Here is a 23,337-nt window from a genome sequence, read left to right on the forward strand (position 1 = left end):
TTAGTACGCCTAGGCGGGCCAGGATGTTTAGGCGGCGTAGACTGTCATACGTCCCATCTCTCCCCTTTATATACATATATATATGAATTTATTTATAACCCGTATCTTGTATTACATTCGACTATATTGAATTATATTATATTGACTTATCCCCAAAATCAATGAATTGAATTTAACTTAAAATTTCCCATTGGGAATCCTCATGGACGTGTGGCAGCCTCCACTGCGCAAATCTACCAAATTGAAGTACAGGATGGCGATCCGGCATGATCGCCATCTGTCAAAAAACCACTATCTTTTATTTTTGTGGCTCGAATCGAACCTTGAATCATAAAACTATTTTAGTAATACTAAAACAATTTGTTGGTGATGCGTAATCCCTGTAAACGTAAATTAGTAGCGTGAATAAAAATAAAATTGAATTGTGCGCAAATATATTTGCAAATGTTAAAAGGGAAACCTGTGTTTCGTTCAAGTATAGCGTAAGAATCGTTTGTACAACCGATTACTATCTAGCTTCATCAATTTGCCTGTGGCTGCTCTATCGCAATCTTCCCCAGAATTAAAATATATACCCACCTGCACACTACGTTCAAATAAGTGCATTCAGGTCATTAGGCACCATTTCCGTCGTCTTGTAATATAACTTTTAGATCCGTTTGGCTTAGCCCAAGGCTCGACAATATAACAGTGCATATACCTATAACATTAAAGAAGACAAGACTGCCACAAATCTTAGTGCAAATCTCACCGTTCGGAAAACGAAGCAGCGACAGCCAGCACAACATAGCCAGCCTCTCGCCACTCCAGAGCACCATATCAACAGCAATCCGGTGAGTAGAAACATGAAACTTTGCACATAGCTCAGGTCACCTTGACAATGCAACAAGAGGAGGAAATAAAAATAAGATAAACAATTTTTAAGTATTTCCTTTATATAAACGGACCAGAAGAAATTTTATATTCAGGGTGGGCTTGCCTTGCGCCACTTAGTGCCGGGAAGATCCAAATGAGTTTAACCACCATTTCCTTCATTCCTCCTGTGAGCAAATTGTATCCCTACTTAAATTGGTCACGTGACGGGATCTTTAAAGATCATATTTTGGCCAGGTTTCCTTCGGTGTCCGACAAAATATAGGCCTGCCAAACACCGCTCTCACAACCGCTCCGGGCTGTCTTCTTATGTGTCCAGAACACAACCTACAACTGGGTATTCCAACAGACATCTGATGGAAGAGGCCACACCTCACAGGGACTTAAGAAATAATCTCCGTAAGCATTATGAGGAAATACGGCCCCTGAGCGCACAACGTATGAAAAAAAAAGATCCTCAGTGATATCCACAAAAAGGCGTCAGACTTCTACGCCAGGACCTGCCCGGCAAACTCAGCTTTTAAATATAAGTACCTGAACTCACAGAGGAGGAACGCACTCTCCCTAGGAAGACACATGTCACCCTAGAACAACTTCGGTCTGGATACTATAACAGGTGAACGTCCTAGATTTCTAGGATTAACCCCCGACACACATAATGTACGACCTGCTTGCAATGTGTCTACACATAACACCAACCATCTCCACCCCTGTTGAAACTGCAAGTTTCCTTGGACTCCCGTTAGAGGATATTGAGGACAATTTGTGATCCGTCGCGCCTATAGGATGAGGCGATTCACTGCTACAACAACAATAACAATTCATCTGGAATGCAGCTTCCCTCGATTATCCGTATTAGGAGGAAGAAAATTATATTTGTTTTCTATACTAGAGTATTCAGTGGTCTTGTTGTTCTAGCAATACAACTCCCTTAAGCGCAATGCTAACGTTGCTGCAGCTCGATTACCAGCTAGATCCAATGGAAGGATGCCAAGAATGATCTTAAGATCTTCGCTAGGCGTTGTTCTTACAGCATCGCTTATGCTGATTATGCTAGATCTTTGAAGTTCACCCGAAAAAAATAGGTTTGACGCCGTCCCCAAGGCTGGCCACCATACAACTACCCCATACAGAAGTATGGGTTGGATAATCGCGGTGTAAATCCATCTCCAGATATTGGGGTGAGTACCCATTTTTTGCCAATGGCTCTTTTACACGTATATATTGCAATGTACGCTTTATTTTGGGGAGGCCCATAGGGAAAGCTCTCGCAATGCTACCTGCATTAAGTCACATAAAGTTTGAGGGAAATCGCCTTTGTAAGCAATCGCTAGCCCATCAGTAAATGCCACAATCCTCCCGCTCACCAAAATAGGCAAAGGACACGACCCAGGGGTATGCCACTTGCAACATAGCGTGTTATATTAACCTTCCCCGGTAAATAAAGCACTTTTCTCCCCTTCAGTATTTGATCAATCAATCCCACTAGGCGCATATTTACATCCAGATTCGTTAAAGCATTTTTAACGGTATATGGACTTATATTGTTAAATTAAATTCAATTCAATTCACTTTAATAAGTCTATGATTACATAAATCTTACAGACTAGCAATTCCAAATTAATGTTTACAAAGCAATATATTCCAATATATGAAGATTAAGTATAATATGATTCAACTTTAGTACCAAAACATGATCTCGGGAGTGCGAAGTCTAGATCAAGAGTAGAGAAAATCTTGTTAAACTCTGCGAGTGCCTTTGAAATAGGGTCATAATTAAAATAGTTAGCTCTGATTACTTTGACGTGAAATGGATATTGCGTACGAAGCGTGCTACACGGAATATTGAAGGTAATTTTTCCTAGAAGTTCCGGGCAGTCAATCAAACCACAAACTAAATCATAAATAAACATGAGGGATTGGCTAGACCGTCTAGACACAAGTGACTTCATGCTTATGAGGGCCCAACGAGCACTATACGAAGGTATAGACTCAGAAAAATGAAGGGGTTGAAGAGCAAATCGAACGAATCTCTTCTGTACTCTTCCCAGTCTTAGTGAATGATCAAACTAAATTGGATTCCAAATAATAGAGGCATATACCAGTTTTGAACGCACCAATGAATTATATAATGTCTTTCTTATGTATGGATCTGTAAAATCTTAGCCATAGCGCCTTATGAAGGCCAGTAAAGCCCGAATCGAACATTACACCAATATCAACAAACTCGCTTACGGTAGAAAGGCTATCACCAAAAATGGTGTACGTGGACTCAATTGTATAAAGGTGTTTCGAAAGTGTCATACGGAAGCACTTCTTTATATTCAGTCGTAGGTTGTTTTAAATGCTCCAACTATTTAGATTATTAAGAATTACGTCAGACACGCTCGCAATAGTTTTGAAAACTTTCAAATCATCTGCGTAAAGCAGATACTGTGACTTCCTGAAACAGGTGCCTATATCATTAATAAAAATATAATCGGTCCAAGAATACTTCCTTGTGGAACGCCAGAAGTGGCTTCAAAGGAATAAGACTTGACATTCTCTATATCAACAAAAGAAATTCTATTGGAGTGATATGATCTAATCCAGCACAAAAATTTTGAATGGAAATCCATCAATCCTAGATTACGCAATAATATGTTATGAGAAAGAGTGTCAAACGCCTTTGCCAAATCCATGTAAGCAATGTCTACGTGATTACCAATCTTAAATACACTGACGCAAATTTGAAAGAATGAGGCAAGGTTCGTAACAGTGGAGCGCCCACTGAGAAAACCGTGTTGGTACTCATCAATGGTGCCCTTTATTGCAAGCGCAAGTTTTTCTTCAATGACTCTCAAAGAGTTTCGAGCAAGTAGATAGTTTAGAGATGGGTCTATAGTTTTTCACATCATTTTTATTGCCTGACTTAAATATTGGGGAAATTAAGGCTATTTTCCATTCGTCAATAAACTCACCACTTGATAGGGAAAGATTGAAAATATAGTTTAATGGAATACAGAGAGACGAACTGCATTTCTTTAATATAAATGAGGGCAGACCATTAATGTCACTTTTTAAAGAAGATTGTAGAGCGGTGATGCCTTTAATTACGGGTTACCCCCTTTATCTCCAAAATCAAAATCCCCAAAACCAATATGCCATAATAAAAATCCCCAACACGAAATCCCCATTTCCGTTAGGTTAGGTTACTGCAATACGTCTTTGGAACTCGCTACCTAATAGTCTTCGACTCTTAAGTAGTGCTCTGCACTTCAGAAAAAAGCTAACATCATTTTTTAACGACTCTTAAACTGGATCTCAAATTGTTGTTGTTAAAATGTTCATTTCTAAGTCCTTTTCCTTTTTCTGTGTCTTCTTTCTTTATTTGTTAAATACTATTCAATCTATAACCAGCCAAAGGTTGTCATCACTACTGCTGTCTTTTAATATTTATTAACTACTTTTCTTTAGTTTTAAGATTTACATTTACATACATAAATATTTCACTATTGTCCGTTATATTTAATTTAATTTGATTAATCTTATTTATTATTATAAATGTTCAATTTTTATAGCTCATGCTATTCATGACTAGCACTGTTAAATAATTTGTCAAAATTGTTGTGCTAGGAACAAATTTTCAAATAAATACATACATACATAGGTTTAAAATCGCCGCGAGAAAAAGAATAGTTATGTTTATTCTATTTCCAAATTAACACTTCAATATTGATGATTTCACAAATATTTAACGGGCACATTAAAGAAAATACAGTGCAACGCAATAACTTATAAATACAATTAATATAGTATTTACATAACAAAAAAATTCAAAATTCATTGCATTGTAGATAAACACCAGAATATTTTTTTTTTGTTTTTACATATTATAGATACATATGTACATACATATATTTTTATGTATAAATTACATTACAAAACCCTGCCAGCAGTTTTCTGATAATTTTATCGTCTATCGCCAAGAAGTAACTAATTCGATACATTTTGCAGTTAATAAGGCGATAGAAATTCATTTGACAAACAAAACTTGTACTTTAACGGAATTTTTCTCCAAGAAGATATTTAGGCGATTGAGGTTTGTAACGTTTTGAATTTTCCTTTTTTCAATTATTTTGAGAACTTTTGCAGTTTGCTTCTATTCAATAGCTATATTAATGATATTATGCTAATTTTGCGATATTTTCTCATCGTCGCTTTACTAGCAGATCTAGCTTTTTCATTTCAATTTTTTAATATTTTTTCACAGTATTTTTAATAATAAATTTATAAACCAAAATTAAATAAATAGAAAATAAAATTTAAATCTGTGATCTGGCATTGAACCGACGACTTTTGACCGGTAGTTGAAGACCTAAACCTCTGTGCCATTGATGTACATAAGAAGTTGTTGTCAAATTCGCAATAAATATTGACATGGTTGGAAGAGAAAGAAGATATGAAAACACAATGCAAATAGAACGTGTAGCGTTAGGTTATTTCCCATCATTTTACTTTATGCTTATATATTTTATCATACTTACATATATATAAATGCGTAATTATGTTTATACGCGTCAGAACTTTACTTTATGATTTAATTAAAATTTTTGTGATTTTGTGTTCGAGATTTTTTGATATTTCCTCAAAAAGGTTTGGGGATTTAGCCCCAAAAAAAGTGCGAGGATTTTGTGTTGGGGATTTTGGTTATGGGATTTTAAATTTGGGGATTATGTATGTGGAATTTTTTTTTAGCTGGGGATTCTGTGTTTGGGGATTTTTTTTTTGGGATTTAGGGGCACTCCCTTTAATTAGATCTAATTCAGTAATGAACAAAGATCCAAAGTCGACCGTTTGGGCAATATCAGCGTAATTATAGCTACAAGGGAAGCTGGCGTCAGTTAATAAATTTGATTTGAAGTAATCAGCGAAAAAGTTAAGAGAATCCAATAAGCAATCCGAGGCTTTATGAAAAAACCAGATACAAGTAGGACTATTTGAGCAACCCTTTTTGGAGCGTGTATAAATCCAAAAAGCTTTTGGGTTTACTTTCAACTCATCATCTAAAATACTGTTTATACAAAAATGTATCTAGCGTATAAAAATTTGTCATATAATAAGTATATTTATCTTTTTGAAAGCTATCTTTGGACGCCTTATACAATTTATTCCTAAGATTTTTTAGCCTTTTTAATTTTTTTTATACCATGGGAGTTTATGTATACGCGCTCGAAGTAAAGAAAGGTTATGAGAAAATATGTCGTGCGTGTTATGCAGAAAGGCAAAATAGCACACACCAACACTTTTTGAGCTAAAAACTGACTCCCAATCCAAGTTGGAAAATTGCGCATTTAGGGAGTGAAAGTCAGCTTCGCGAAAATTAAAACTCACATTGGAGCTATCACTTGCACCAGGAATAAAATCAAGGAATTCTAGGGAAAATGAAAGCGGGACGTGGTTTTTATCAGACTTTGAGATCGGAAAAGTGGATTCCGATATTTGAAATATTAAGTTTTCATCAACGAAAACAAAATCTAAAATATTATGTAGCTGATTAAAAAACGAATTGATTTGAGTAAGATTAATACTAAAGAGGCTTTCTACATATGAAGTTTATTTCATGGGAACTATTAACATTAGTTGGAGTTAGGATACCATTCTTAAGAAAATGTGACCACGTCATTTTACTCAAATTAAAGTCACCCAAGATACAAAAATGACATTCATCATTTCTTTCATATAAAATCGTTGTGTTATTTATATGAGCAGCGTACATGATTCAATCACAAGAGCTTTGCTCGACAGACATATTTTTTGACAATTGCAGCCATTTTGCTCCCAAATCGAATTGACATCCGTTAACTGTGTTGTTTATTTGCGATTTTTCGAAAAATATTAGTAGTAGAAATAGGAAGCAATCAGTTTACAAATACCCGATAAGTACTGAACTGCATAATTCCTTAGAACATTTATTTTAATTTTATGATGAATTTATTAAGTATGCCATGATCTGGCAGCCGACATGGTCTCACAAAAAAAAAATAAAATAAAAGAAAATGGTTTGTTGTCTTAGAACTTTATATTCCGGTCTAGACTTTGACAGAGGAGTTCAGCTTTTATGCGGTCCTGCTACACAGGGGGTATTCACCTTTTTATTCTGGAATTTCGGAAAGCTCCTTTACGTTAAGTATTCATGGAAGTGTTCCGGATAAACCGTTAATTTAGAGTATTCTGGCCACGATCGTTTGATACTACCTCACGAGGTCCGAATATACATAATATTCAAAATATAAACCGATTCCCATATTCTTAAATGGAGGCGAATGTTCCGAACATACGGAGTGAATAAGTTAACATGCTCAATGAGTACATTTCGTTATGGCATCTTCATTATTTACTAATGTCATTTTTACGTGAATCGATTTACTAGTCGATTTTTTGACGTTGAACGATGAATTTTGAAGTGGTTTAGGTTTCGTATGTTCATAGGGTTACGAAAGTGCACGCTTACTTGTTGTCCGTACTTTTCATAAAACCTATGTTTAGCCGCACTAATTTTTCAATATCGTCCTATCTCAAAACATTTTTCAAAAACTTCCCATTTCATTATTTGTCACAAAAACGCCCTATATTAGAATTAGATTGAAGAACGCCTCATAATGCTTTACATTAACTCCCTCTTATGTCAAAATGCATTGAACTTATGCTCATATAGGGACTTTTTGAAACAAATTTTGATATAGTGTATTTTTGAATAAAATTCTAAACCAACACAAAAGCTCTTTATCAATTCACGAAATATTTAGTAGAAAAACAATTATTTCCTCCAAAACCTTTTGGCATTTACAAATTTATTATCACTACTAATATACTACCAAAGGTATTTTTCTACTACAATTTTCGTTAAAGGAACTTCGTAAAAGCAACCCGTCCAGATTTTTCAATTTGGGAGTGACAAAGCTCTGCCGTCATTGAAGAACAAACCTCTAGTAATTGAATCATGAGCAGCGTATAAAGAATCAGGGCTGGTAGGTGGTATGTAAGAAACACAAACAAATAATTGACTAGAATTTCCATATATACACACACAAATTTAAAAGAGCGAAACTTTCGATTGACTGCAATTACAACCCCTCCACCTCTCAAGGAATTTGTTTTAATTGCGTCTCTATCTTTAAGGCTTGGTTTCCTCGGAAAACGGTGCCGTTATATTACGACCGTTAAAAACCGGTCACTATACTCACCGTTATCAGCGGCACCGTTTTTTTTTGTAAAGCTGGAATAGCATATCCAGGCGATTCCATCGGTAATATTTCGCCTTTTTCACTTATTTTTGGTGTTTTTCGCTTGTTTGGTTTTTCTATTTTTAAAAGGATTTTCAAAAATAAGTTTGAAGTCTGTATTTTTGTTTGTTTCAAATATTTGACAAAATATTCGCCGCTTTGAGTATAGCGGTGAAAAAAACGTTGATGAACGAGTTTATACCGTCATGACGCGTAATATTTTTTGCCCTGCGCCATATTACGTTACGGTGAACTTCAACGTCTTCTTAGTTTCCACATAATTACTTTAACATTACAACATTTTTGATAACATACTCTACCGCTATATAGCGGCACCGCTTTCGAGGAAACCAAGCCTTTAGGAAATGTAAAAAAACAGTTTTGGATCAAAAACCTCAGCATCAGCAAAATCATTATTTAACCATATCTCCAAAATTACATAAACGTCATATTCGCAGCGAGAACTACATAAAAATACGTCTCTGGTTTTAGTACGCATTCCCGAGATGTTTTGGTAATAAATACTTAAAAGATTTTTATTATGCTTATAACTAGAACTTAAACTATGCGAGCGACTTCTCTTTTTGGTGTTAATGAAAAGGCCGTAAAATAATGCCCGAAGGCCATAAATTAGCATCAAAAAGGCAATCATAAAAAGCTGGAGAAACACCAAGTTTGAAAGTCACTCTCTCCAAGTCATTAAGAGATGTGCCATTTTTTACAAGCTTGTAACAAGATACATAATTTTTCGCAATCCCGAAATGATTGGCTAAACGAAGAAATATGCACCCACTTCTTTTTAGAAAAAACTTCCAACTCGGTAGACACATGCTCCTCAAATGTCTAGTAAAGCCACAAGACAATAATCGATTAACAACAACGATGTTTCGATAGTAGATACTAGGCTTTTTAGTGCAGTCTCCGCAGATTTACTTTTGGTGCACACTTGTTGATAGCCAGATATGAGATTGCTATTATAAGTTCTCTTCGCTTGTTTCAGGATTTTTTTTAGCTCATTAGTTGCTTTGTTAAATTGGTCTCTACAGGATTCACGAAGTGAGTCCAAATCATGGGACTACCAGTGAGGTTTGCGCTTGCCGCATGTTTTTGGCACTGGACAAGCCTGTTATATGCCATTCGAGAGTTTCAATGAGAAGGGAGCTGCAAGATCCTCTAACTCCTCTCTTGATAAAAGGCTTTGTAAAGGCAGTGTTGGTGTTTCTCTTGCTAGCAGTGCATTATGTACTTCCCAGTTTGTATTACGTTTTAATGGGCTGTCCAAAGAAAAAGTCTAACACTACTTCAATATGAACGGTGGTCTGAGAAGTAGTATTCATCAGGTTAGGTTAAGATGAATTGGACGGTCGATGAGGACCTCACATAGACTAAATGAGTCCGTAGTGTTACCAGTTTATTTAACGACCAAATTGAAAAACCATTTCAGAAACCAGGACATTTGTTATAAAATAATTCCATCCTCTTGGAAAATACTAGAAGCCTTCTAGGACTTATTCCACTTGCTGCTTTAAGATCTGACAGCTGTATCACTCCTACTAGCTGGAGTCTTAGCCTGGCAACCCGCACCTCCTATATCTGCTATTACTGACCAAGCCTAGTTTATAGGCATATGAAGCCAGAAGGCAGTGTCCAGTCAGAATACCCGTCATAAGTCTACAGTCCTCTCTTTTTAATGATGGAAGCAACTTTGTTAGTCTAAGGTTGTAAGACCTACATATAATCTTCGACACTTTACAGCCCCGCGCTTGGACCCACGCCTTTCTCGCTTGGTCGATCATGTGCACCTCTCGCCCTCTCTTAATCTGGCACAATCTGATTGGGCGTCTACGGAGTAAGCATCAAGGGATTGCCTTTTTTAGCTAGTAAAACGGCGAATTCCATAGTACGATAATTCCATTGAAAATCGTAAACTTTCTCCGATTTTCAAATTGCTTTGCTTATTATTTTCAATGCCAATACATTTTAAATATATCACTCCTCAACGTAACAAGGAGGAGGAATTTAAAATTAGCTTGAGAAAAAGAGTTTAAATTTAAAAAAATTTATCAAATCATTTTCAAAAATTCCTTAGCAACCATTTCTTTATTCCTTGATATTAATTAGCTGAAAAAAAGCAGAAAGTTGAAAATAGACTAATTCTGTACCTGCAATATGTATGTGAATATAAGTAAACTGGAGTAAATGTCCATGTATAAACATTGCGATATAGCTCCGAATAGAAATTAAGCGGAGCTCGCCTACAAATTACCTGGGTGGGACCTGTAAGGTGTGGTGGTCGGAGCAGGCTACGCTATATAGTATAAAGGAAAATCAGAAAGCTGAATTTCACACGTGTCCCATAAAAACAATAAATTTTTAAACAACATTTTTTTCGAATAAATGTATTTAATTTTTTTGTGTTATGATAGGCTTTTCTTGACCATAATGTTGCTTTTAGTGCAAGTAAAACTCCACTATTACGTCCCAACGTTTCGCTAAGCACCTTAGCTTCCTCAGGGGCGAAACTGCATTTATTAAAATATTTTTTCAATAAATAAATGCAGTTTCGCCCCTGAGGAAGCTAAGGTGCTTAGCGAAACGTTGGGACGTAATAGTGGAGTTTTACTTGCACTAAAAGCAACATTATGGTCAAGAAAATCCTATCATAACACAAAACATACAATAATTTATTGACCGGCTACAACTAGTATTTAATTTTTGTTTTTGTTTTTTTTTAACAAACCTTGATATAACTATTAACAAATTTATTATTTTTTTAGTAATATTTTCGTTGTACATATACAAATATTCCACGAGCAGGTTTATAACTATTTTGTTTTTGTTGATTTTCCGACAGGGTGGATAAATAATGTATATTGAACCGATTTTCAAATTTGACAAGGGACGGGAAATCGTTCCAATATACATCGTTTCTACTTTTATTAAGACATGTACCACACAATATTCATGGACTGAACACTATGTGTGAAAAAAGTTTTACTTTAGTTAAGATCTAAAAATGGAAAAAAATTATAACATTTTTCCCGTACCAACCTTGGAATGCTCCAGTAGCAATTATTAAATGGTGAACTTTTGATACCATTTCAAATTTTTCCAATACTCTGGATCTTTTAATGTTTAAACTTTGAGCTGGATATGAAAACATTTCGGGAAACTCACTCCATTAATTAATATCTCAAATTGCGGTGTAAATTTTTATGAACAATAAATGTAAATTTTTTCATCGTCAAATACGTACATGGGAAAAAGCAGTAGATGCTACAGATTTGTATGTGTGTTCAATCTGTGTATTTTTAATTTTTGTGTAGACAGTAGGCGTGGTAATCAACCGATTTTGTGGTTCTTGTCAGGGGCAATTCTATTTTGAAAAGAAAAGATGGTTATAAATAATGGCACAACATGTTCAACTGTTTTTGGTGCAAAGATTTTCAAAAGATTCGAGCAGCCTTAGTAGGTGTTGCTGAGCGGTTTTTTTTTTCCAAAACAGTTAAATACAGGTTTTAAGTCAACCTTACGAAGTTGATCATATACAATTTTAGCTCGTAGCTTTATAAATGACGGAAGTGTCCCGTCACAGAATTATATCACATTATCAGAGAATTATATTTCAGTTTGAAATAATATTCATTTTTTACAGGAGTATTAGTCGCGGTCAGAAGAAGTAGTGTGTTGAATTGCATTAAAATTTATTTCTTTAAACGAAAACTATTGCAAAACAAAAATGACCGATGGATAGACCGATGAATAAATGGGCAATGCTAACATAAACTTTAGTTTCGGTTGACTTAAGCAGAATGTTAAAAAAAAGCTTTTTTTGTAGTTCGGATTGTTCAAGAATTTCAGCAGACTACCTCAAAAGAATTACATGGGTGAAGTGCCACGAGAATCCCTTCTCTTGTCGGGCCAGATTGGGCTAATTCTGTAACTCATCTCAGACGTTATTACGTTTAGGGTTTGCTCTGTATTTTAGGCGGTCAAGCAAAACTGTGTGTGGCCACAGGCACATCACCTAGTGGGAAGTATCGTGCTCTGAAATGCTTATTCCCCGAATGGGTACAAGACAAGTTTTTTGTTGTTGTTTTTGTTGTAGCAATAAAGACACTATGAGTGTTATCGATGTTGATGATATTTGCCAGATATAGACCCGGTACGCTCCGTTAAAATAATAATGGCAATAATGAGTTTATTTTTATGCTAAGATGGTACAATATTTTTTCTTTGATGTGTATTATGGCGTGACAGCAGCAGTTACTTTCTTCCTCCGTGGTTGAAACAGAACAGAAAGAATATGATCTTCCTTGTGTCGGACCGGAGATCGTACGGGGGTTTTCCAAGGGATATTTGATATCCGATGGAAAACTCAGTTACACGTGTTATGCTGCTTATATGTGTGAGTAACTATCTAAGTGTGTATGCATGCGTGTGAGCTATGAATTACAGTGTATTTATGTACATACATTTGTGCAACTAAATAAATTATGCATTGGGGTGACCGTGTATAATAGATATAAATATTTAGGTTCTGACCTAAACATGCCGGCCCCCTTGCTGTAAGCAACATCTGTGAGAGGAATTCCATGCTTAAGCTGTCACGCATATGTAGCACTTAAAAACTAGATATAATTTTTTTTGTTTATTTGGAACAAATATGTATTGGCTGATCGCGCCCGCACTTGATTGATAATAGAGGCCGCTGCAGGAAGAAAAGAAGAAACATATTAAAGCTGAACACAAGAACGGGTTACAATTCAGTGCACTTTATTAGTATAAAACTCGTTTGGATTTCAAATTTTTCGTAGTTTGGACGAAGAGGACATGTCTCCGTTCCAGATTTTGACGATTGTAAGATTATTTTCCATCTGGACAAAGAGACCAAGTCTCCGTTCCAGATTTTAAATTTATGAGATTAAGGTTATATCCAGACGAAGAGGACGGGTCTTCGTGCCAGATTGGATTTATTTTGTTATTTTTGGTTTTAATTTTAATTTTAATAATAAATTTTATTTTAAAATTAATTTTGGTTGGGTTTACAAAAATATTCAATAAAATATTAATGAATGATTTAATTGTGAATATTGATGAAAAAAAAACAAAATTGGTGTCTGTGATGTGCCTCGGGAACACGCCAAACAAAAAATGGTGATAATATATTTTGCTCATATGGCAACACCACACGGCGAAATCGAAGTGTCAAATGAAAGAAAATGAATGAATGACAAATGAAAGAAGAAAAATGTCATTACATAATAAACATGATGAAGGTAAGTAATAAAAAGATGTAAAATTGTGTAATTTTTGTTTTCAGATTATGTGATGCACAAATAATTGCACACCGAATTAATGACCCACCCCAAAAGCAATGCTTTGAGGTTTTCGGGAAGAAGCCAAAACCCAGGAATATATGCCATCTACGTCCTGGAATAATGTAAGATCTTTTAAAAGTGTGCATTTAAGTTTTCTTTGTAGTTTTTGGGCTAGAAAAGCCAGAAATGATCGCAGAAGCGATCAGTTTTGAATATGAGTGGGTTTTTGCAAAGTTAATTGCAATTTTGTTTGTGTAGTCCTTTTCCTTGTCTCATTATACCCAACAAAAAATGGTATGAGTTATTATGATAAATAAGGGAAAGCAATTAAACTGAAAAATTATTTTTAATATTGCACTTTTGCGAATATTGATTTTGTTTATTTACAATGACGTAGTAACTGCAAATCTGTTTTTTTCTCGTTAGTGTATTGTAAAATTACACTACACTAATTTTTTAATGAAATGGTTAAAACCATTGTATAAAACTCAATGCCAGACATTATTTATACTCTTAATTGGGTAGTTTTAATGATTTCTGTTTGATATCTACTAATTATGCCCGCATGCGAATGGGTATAATAGGAATTTTTTTGCGGTTTACTTTTCTTATGTAGGTAGACCAATTACACAAATTGACGTTAGGTAGGTAGGTTGAACTGGCCGTTCCATGAGGACCTCACATAGACTGATTGAGTCCGTAGTGTTACCAGAAGTTTGTTTTAACGACCAAACTGAAAAACCCTATAGAAACCAGAACCTATGTTATAAAATAACTCCGTCCTCTTGGCAAATACTAGAAGCTTCCTAGGACTTAAGCCACTTGCTGCTTCTAGATCTGACAGCTGTATCACTCCTAATAGCTGGAGTCTTAGCCTGGCAAGTGCAGGGCACGAGCACAGAACGTGCTCGATCGTTTCCTCCTCCAACCCGCACTTCCTACACCTGCTATCACTGACCAAGCCTAATTTAAAGGCATGCGACGCCAGAAGGCAGTGTCCAGTCAGAATACCCGTCATGAGTCTACAGTCCTCTCTTTTTAATGATAGAAGCAACTGTGTTAGTCTAAGGTTGTAAGACCTACACATAATCTTCGACACTTTACAGCCCCGCGCTTGAACCCACGCCTTTTCTGCTTGGTCGATCATGTGCACCTCTCGCATTCGCTTAATCTCGCCCAATCTAATTGGGACGTCTACGGAGCAAGCTTCAAGGGATGCGCCCTTTTTTAGCTAATTCGTCCGCTTTTTCATTCCCATCTATTCCCATATGCCCTGGGACCCAATATAGATGTATGCTTCTCCCTGTCCCGATTCTCTCCAGAGACTGCTTACACTCTAACACGCATTTAGATGCTGTGCTATGCGAGATTATTGCCTTAATTGCTGCTTGACTGTCAATATAAAAGTTAACACGGTTGCAGCTTAAGCTATTCTCTTCCAGGGTTTCTACTGCTTTGGTTGCGGCTAATATTTCCGCTTGGAAAACGCTACAGTAATCCGGCAGCCTGTAGGATCTGCTTAATTCCGGATCAGCGCAGTATTCCGCAGACCCTACTCCTTCCACTATTTTGGAACCATCGGTGTACACATGTATCGCCTCGTCCGCCATTTGCGCACCCTTGCGCCAACCGTCCACCTCTATTGTGGCCTTAAGATCTCCCTCAAAGTGGTTGTAGGGAATCATGTAGTCTGTTCGTCTTGTGACTGAGGACGCTATACTACTATGGCCATATGGTCGGCGCTCAAGCTGCCCCGAAGCATCGAGCCTGGTTGCGGTCGTTAACGCTTTGTTCTTTGCTACCAGGTCTATAGGTGGAATGTGCAGAATGGCATACAGTGCAGCCGTCGGGGTTGTTTTCAGGGCTCCCGTAATGCAAAGCATCGATAGTCTGCATACCCCCTCTAATTTTTTGAGGTATGTTGTTTTTTGTGTGGCTTTCCACCAAACAAGAACTCCATAGTATAGAATAGGGCTTACAATCGCTGTAAAAACCCAATGAGAAAGAGAGGGCGATAGGCCCCACGTACACCCCAGCATTCTTTTACATGCATAGAGTGCCGTTGAGGCCTTCTTGACCCTCTCCTCCAAGTTGAGCTTCCATAACAGCTTACTGTCTAGGATGATTCCTAGATATTTTGTGCAAGGTTTCTCCTGTAAGGTCACCGCTCCTAACTTAGGCCTGGTCCAATTTGGGACCTTGTACCTCTTAGTAAACAAGACCATATCCGTCTTCTCCGCATTGACTTTCAGCCCGACATTAGATGCCCAGGTATGAATATCCCGAAGCGCCCGATCCATCAAAGAACTAATCGTTGGAAGGCATTTTCCACTTATGACAATTGCAACGTTATCTGCGTAAGCCGTAAGTTTTACGGGTCCCTCATCGAATTGCCTGAGCAGTTGGTTGATGACCAGTGTCCACAGCAGAGGTGATAGCACCCCTCCCTGCGGCGTGCCCCTGTCCACTGATTTCGTGGCCTCGTACAATCCCCATTGTGATGTAATCTTTCTGCAATTTAACATGCAGCCGATCCATCTGATTAAGGCAGGATGTACTTTAATGTAATTAAGACCATCCATAATCGCCCATTTTGCAACATTATTGAAAGCCCCGGCAATGTCCAAGAAGACTCCTAGAGCATACTTCTTATATTCCAGGGATTTCTCTATGCTTATTACCACCCTATGCAATGCGGTGTCTACCGACTTGCCTTTGGTGTACGCATGCTGTGTTGTGGAGAGCAGCTTTTCATCCACGTTGGACTTTATGTACACATCTATCAGCCTCTCAAAGGTTTTGAGCAGAAATGATGTTAAGCTAATGGGTCTATAGTCTTTGGGATACACGTGACCGATCTTCCCCGCCTTTGGTAGAAAAGCTACACGAGCAGTTCTCCAAGAGTGCGGTACATGATTCAGTCTTATGCACCCATCGAATATTATTTTAAGCCATTCCACGACCGCCCTACTTGAGAATTGTAGCATGGCCGGGAATATACCATCTGGGCCCGGCGATTTAAACTTAGAAAACGTCTTCACTGCCCACTCGATCTTGGTATCGGTCACCAAGCCCGGCACCACTAGCTCCGTGATCGAAGTGTGAGTGATGTCTGCTGGTTCTTCTAAACCGTCTCCCGATGGGAAATGTTTATCGAGAAGCACCTCAAGGGATTCCTCACTATCACGTGACCATTCCCCGTTCTCTTTCTTTATTAGTCCCTGGACTATGTTTACCTTTGCTAGGACTTTTTTCAACCGTGCTGTTTCACTGGAGCACTCTATATCCGTACAGAAACTTTCCATGAGTTTCTCTTCGCCCTGGTAATTTCACGCTCGTAGATCCTCAGTAGATCCCTGTACTCGTCCCGACACGCTTCGCTTTCCGCGGTCTTTGCGAGTTTAAACATTTATTTTACCTGTCTTCTTAGAAGACTCAGCTCATTGCTCCACCATGGCGGCTTTGCTTTTCCTCTGAATCTTCTTAGAGGGCAAGCTTTGTTATACGCAGTCATAAGCGTCCTTGTTAGGAATTCATTCGACTCCTCCAGTTCCTCTACATTAGCAACCTCTTTGGGTTGTCCCAGTTTCGTTTCTACATGTTTCTGGAATTTAGTCCAATTCGTTGCCCTAGGGTTTCTAAAGGTTCCTCCCTTCTCTACCCTCTTTAGGGGGATGCTGAAGCTTATATACGCATGGTCGGAGAAGGATGGTCTATCGAGAACCATCCAATCATACCTTGATATATCACGCTCGGAGCTCAATGTAATATCCAGAACATTGCTGGATGTTGGACCAATGTATGTAGGAACATTTCCCCTGTTGGCTATCTGCAAATTGGTTTGCAGGATGTAACAAAATAGAGATTCGCCTCTCTCGTTCGTATCTGCTCCTCCCCACGCATTGTGGTGCGCATTTGCATCTGCGCCTATGACCAACCGCCCTTTGCGCCCTTCCTCCTGTACTAGCCTTTTGCACTCCATCGGTGGAACCTCCGCAGCATGGGCCATGTAGCAGGACGCCAGGATAAATGCCTGCTTATTCTTTTGCTCAACGGCCACCGCTACGAGATCCTCGGTGGTGTAATTAGGCAGCATATATGAATGCAGCTGTTTCCTTACCATTACTACAGCTCGCACCCGTCCTTCCGTTTGTGCGTAGTAAACGCCAAACCCGCGCGCGCTAAGTCCAGAAACCTTTCCTCCCGATGAGAGCCACGGCTCCTGGATCAGCGCCACGTCAAACGAACCCTCCTCAAGGGTTAGGAGGAGTTCGCTCGACGCCACTTTACTGTGTTGGAGGTTTATCTGTAGGACTCGCAGCACCATTGGGCTGTTTGTCCCCCTCCAGCACCTTCGTCTTGACGTCGTCGTCCTCCTCTTGCCCTTTTGGTTTCGGGACTTCTTTTCCTGAGTCGCATGTAAATTTTGCCAGTGCCAAAGGACATTTAGCCAAGCTGCGTGTACAAAATATCCTCCGCCTGCTTGTTTATTTGGAAGATGTAGAACTGACCATCCTCGGTACGCCGAGATACAGTAAGTACCTTCCAATCCTGTGTCGGTATGTTCGGATTCTGATTCTGCAGAAGTCGCAGTGTATCCTCCGACTTCATCACGCATGGTATCCATACCTTAACTTTTGGTACCGTGGGGATTTGCGCTTTATCCACCACCTCAAACCGCGCATTCGTGCCTTGCCTTTGGAGGTTTGGAACGACTTCCTCCATCCACCGCAAGCTCGCGATGTTGTCGCACGCTATCATCTTCACACCATTATACCATCCCCCCGAATCAAAGGTTGGAAGGGGCTTACTTGGTTGTTCCCGCATCATCTTAAGCATTAAGCTAATAAGCTCCCTTTCCACAGATCTCCACCTTTCAGTAGTCATTTGTCCGAACGGACTGCTACGATCAACCAGCGCCACAGTCAGTGACTGCTTTGCCACATCACTCATCTTCTCGGGAAAAGCAGGAGTCTTAGTGTTATCTCCCTTTGGAACCTCCGAGAACACCGGAGTCTTCGCGTTAACTCCCTTTAGCGCCTCCGAGAAAGCCGGAGTCTTAGCGTTATCTCCCTTTGGCTTATCTCCTACTTCCGTAGTTGGAACTTCCCTCTGACTGGCAGCTTTCGAGGTAGTTGCTACCTCGCTATTGGAACCCATCTGTCTTACAGCTTTGGGCCTACTTGTCTTGTCTATGCGACTGCCCTGCCTCGCGGCTCTAGGACTGGGTCCTTTCTGCCTCTTGAAAGCAGGCTTGTCGCCTTCTGCCGAACGTTGCCTCTTCATTCTGCCATTCGACGCTTCTTCCTCCTCGTACCGGTTGCAGAACCGAGGGTTTCTCGCAGCAAACCTTTTGAACTGCCTTCGACCTACTTCTACCGCTTCATGGACCCATTCCAAGCGCTCGATCTCCACTTCTGTTGGGTCGACCACTGCTCCCAAGCGTTGTACAATTCTTAGTGCTGCACGGTACTGCGAGAGAGCTCTTTTACTTCCTCTGCTCCGTACCCTTCTCCACTCTTCTACTCCGTTTTCATTTGTGTGCTTCTCCAACACGGAGTTCATTCAATCAGCACTACTCTCGCTCCCCGAGTCCGACGCATCGCTTAATTCGTATTTGTCGTCCTTGGATTGCGACTCAGTCCTCCTCTTTACATCCTCCTTATTACATTCAGGTAATGAGTTGTTCATCTTGGTCGTACGACCACCTGCCCGACAAGGCGGGCTCAGCGGTCCAGTATTATATACGGGGAAAGAACCGTCCGCCAAAGCAGCGCCCCTTACTGCGGTAAGGCCATAACTACTTCCAGAGATGGCCCGGTATCGGGACGTTAAGTTTGTATCATTTTTGACAATCGATATTTGACTTAACATGATAAATTAATGTGGTAATGAATTATGCAGGTTGAGTTAACCAAAGTTTTGCCAAGTTATTGTAGTTGGACTGTTATTTGTCTGAGACAACATTAAGCCGTTTTATATTTAGGAAAAGATGGCTGAGAAGGATTTTGAAACGAAGAAGGAAACATGATGAATCATGCAATGCATTGTGCCCAGCTATGCGCTATGATTTATTATCTGCTGATAAGACAGTACATTTGTGCCGGTAAAGCAGTGCACATTAGTTGGTTTCAGCAACTAATGGATTTTGACGTTTGTTATTTTTTTCTATTCGCTAGCAAGTGCAACATTGAAACGTGCCATGGTTTTCACCGCCCGTCATTAAATTAATTGAGAAATTCTAAAACCATATATATATATTTAAATAAAGTTGTTAGTGCTAATCGAGCAATACCATTTTGTATTATATTCATTTGGAGTGCTTTCGCACAAACTAATCGCCACCCATTTTGGAAAGGACGCATCAAGGTATTCAACGCAGTACATCACGCCAGCCTTTTATCAGTTGCTGCCGAATATTTTTGCGTAAGTAAAAAACCGGATTATACAGTCCACACCCACAACTAATCTACCACCCGCAACATTACCTCCAAGCGATCTTCCACCCGCATCTGCCAAGGTAATCTATGGCAACGCTCCTTTGCCGCAACATTTTTTGGTCCTTCGAGCCGGATCGCCCGCATCGCTCGCAAATTTTATCTTTTTTTAATTTATATATACACCGCATATTTGATTTCGTTGTAAAAATTGCAAATCAATTAAAATTTTATTCGCCCGCTACGCATACATATTTGCGAAAATACCAACAATTCAATTCATTTCTATTTCACTGTCATTTGCCCTCTACGCGTACACGCATTTATTGCACTGCAGAATCCGTATACTCTTCTCTACAAAAACAACTCAGCAAGCAATATTTTCACAGACTTGTACATCTGTGCATTTTAGTAAGTCATCGTGACATTTATTTGCCTTCTACGAATAGCGTTACATACTTACATTTATAGTAGAACTAGCAGACCAGTCAGACGTTGTTCTGCCCTAAATTTGGTCTACCTGCATACATTTTATTAAGCTTTTTCCGTCTAACTCTGCCCTCCACCTCTACACTTTTTCCTAATATTTTTATTCACTCCTCCCTCCGTATTTTTTGCTTCATCTATCTCTATTTTCGTCTCACTCTATCTCTTTCTCAGTCTCCTTCTCCTTCCATCTTTTCTCTTCTCTCAAATTTTTCCCATTCTCCTTCATCCCTTATTGCCAGGCAAATCGAATAGGACGTATGTAAATAGTTATGTGGGTATTATTCGTTACCCAGCGGTATAAAAAATTACTCTGTACTAAAGCACTCATCAACAGCTTCAATTTGATAACCATATTGTAAAAACACATCTTACTGTTACCGTGGTCCACGTTTTGGCCTCAATCTCGAGACCTTAGTCACCAATAGGTATGAATCTTACCCTGTACTAAAGCACTCATCAAGAGCTTTTATTTGTTATCCATATTCTATAAACACATTCCAGGGGTACCCGCGTCCACGTTTTCGCTTATATCCCGAGACCATAGTTACCCGCGGGTACGAAAAATACCCCGCATCAAAGTCCTCAGAAACAACTTCCATTTGATACCCATATTGTACAAACATATCCCAGGATTATCCAGGTCCACGTTTTGATCTCAAGACCCTAGCAAGAACGGGATAAAAATTATCCTATGTCTGTCTCCTGGTTCTAAGCTACCCCTCCACCAATTTTCAGCGAAATATGTTCATCCGTTCCTTCCTCTTCAATCACTCTTTATCTATTAAAAAAAAAAGGGCATCAAAATCCGTTGCGTATTTTTAATGGTTTAAGCTGCAGACATTGGTGCTTTATCGGTAACCGTATCGGTAACCTTATAACAGCTGATTCGACCAACCTTATGAGAATCAATGCAATCGATTATTGGTGCCGCCAAGGTCGTAACCGTATCATAGCCAACCAATTGGTTTTTGGTTTACCGTCGTAACGATAAACAGCTGATTACGATACGACATACGGCACCAATGACTCCCGATTTAAGCATTCAAAGGGACATATGGACAGAAAAAGTTGTTTTATACTATGTAGTGATGTTCATCCATACATACCTATAAACCTACGCCCGAAGTTAAATACCGCAGCGAATGCTATATATTACGTATGTATGTGTCGCATCATGCCTCACTCAAAAGCAATTAGCGCTAACAGTTCACAGCGAACAACCATACAAACACATTTTTTGGTAAAAATGTTACTTTTGTTTAAACAATTTGGCTGATATAAAAAAGGAATCAAGTATTTTTTTTATGCAGATCGAAGGTAAATATTTCAAAGTTTTTTAAATCCATCCATCCGTTTATGAGTTATAGCTGTGTAAACAAACATTTTATGATTTTTTACTACATTTTGGCAATTTGCCACGTCCCTATAATATATATCTTCGAATTATATTAACTGTACTATCTCACGTAGCTAAGCGTTCAAATGCAAAAAACCGTTTTAAAATCGGAGCATTCTGTGTGAAGTTATGTGCATACATGGCATTCAGCGACTTTATTTTATAAGATTTATAGATTTGTTTGTTTTCCTCGCCTTGAAGTACTGTAATCTAAAACAACAACAGCACAGGTTGAGTCGCTTGTGGTGCCGATAACGTTGCAGTGGAAGAACGTACACGAACTCAAGCCGAAACTTGGTACACTATGCGCTTAGCAAATTTCAGCGGTGCCCAAAAGTGTCACACCGAAGCCTCAACCCCGAATGTAGCCCTACCAACAAATGTTTCTACAACCGTATCTGCCTCCATTCGTTTTCCCAAAATGGAGCTACCCACATTTTCGGGCGACTCAACTGAATGGATAGGCTTTTACGCCTCGTTCTGTTCACTGGTTGACAGTATGCCGCACTGTCGGACAGAAAATGCACTATTTACGGAGTTTTTTTTAAAGGGTGAATCTTTGAAAGTCGTCAGCGTTTTCCAAATTTGTGATGCGAATTACAAGGAGGCATGGAACTTGCTTAAGTCGCGCTTCAAGGTCATGCGCCTCATAGTCGCATTTCAAAGCTATGTACGACATCCCCAAAGCAAAAAGTGACACCGCCAGCTCCGTAAAAAGTGTCCTGAACCCATATCAGCAGCACATTCGTGAACTGAAAGCGTTAGCACGCCCTGTCGATTTCTGGGACGACTGGCTGGTTCATGAAGTAGTAGGTAAACTCGCGTTCGAAACCAGGAAGCAATGGGAGCTGTCACTTGTTAGCGACGAACCTCTAACTTACGCGCAGCTAGTAACATTTTTAGAAGTTAGGTGCAGATCACTCTCGATGCTATCGTCAGCTACTCCGGTACAGCCAAGCAAAGCTGTTACTGCTACCAAGCCCACCAAATATCTTCATGCCACATCCACCCAGAATACGACTTGTTGCCCTTTTTGCAAGGGAGATCATAAGATTTATAGCTGCGAAAAAATCAGTCGTCTGGATCCCACCGCTAAAACAAAATTTGTGAAGGATTCGAGTTTCTGTTTAAATTGTCTGACTTTGGGACATTTTAAGCCTCCTTTCTACAGTTCTTCGTCGTGCCGCATTTGTCGCCAACGCCACCACACCTTACTGCATGGGACTCCAGCCGCATCCAACATCAGCAACCCCGCCGAAACCTAGCAAAGCAGCTCGAACTACCCCAACGCAGGTGCTACTTCAGGGAACGATACAACCGCTCTTTCCGCAACCACTTCTTCGGCAGTCAACCCTGCCCCTGAATCTGTATCTTCGTGCCTTAAAACCGATTCTGACCCATTATCTGCGAGTAAGACAATTTTGCTGGCTACAGCTTTGGTAAGGACTCGAGATTGTGCTGGGCGCTTTCAGCAAGCTCGTCTGTTGTTTGACTCTGGGTTGCACGCTTCTTTCGTGACTGAATCGTGTGTTCGTCATCTGGGCTTACCGAGGAAA

Source organism: Eurosta solidaginis, chromosome 1, assembly GCF_040869045.1.
Source record: "Eurosta solidaginis isolate ZX-2024a chromosome 1, ASM4086904v1, whole genome shotgun sequence".
NCBI classification, from domain to species: domain Eukaryota; kingdom Metazoa; phylum Arthropoda; class Insecta; order Diptera; family Tephritidae; genus Eurosta; species Eurosta solidaginis.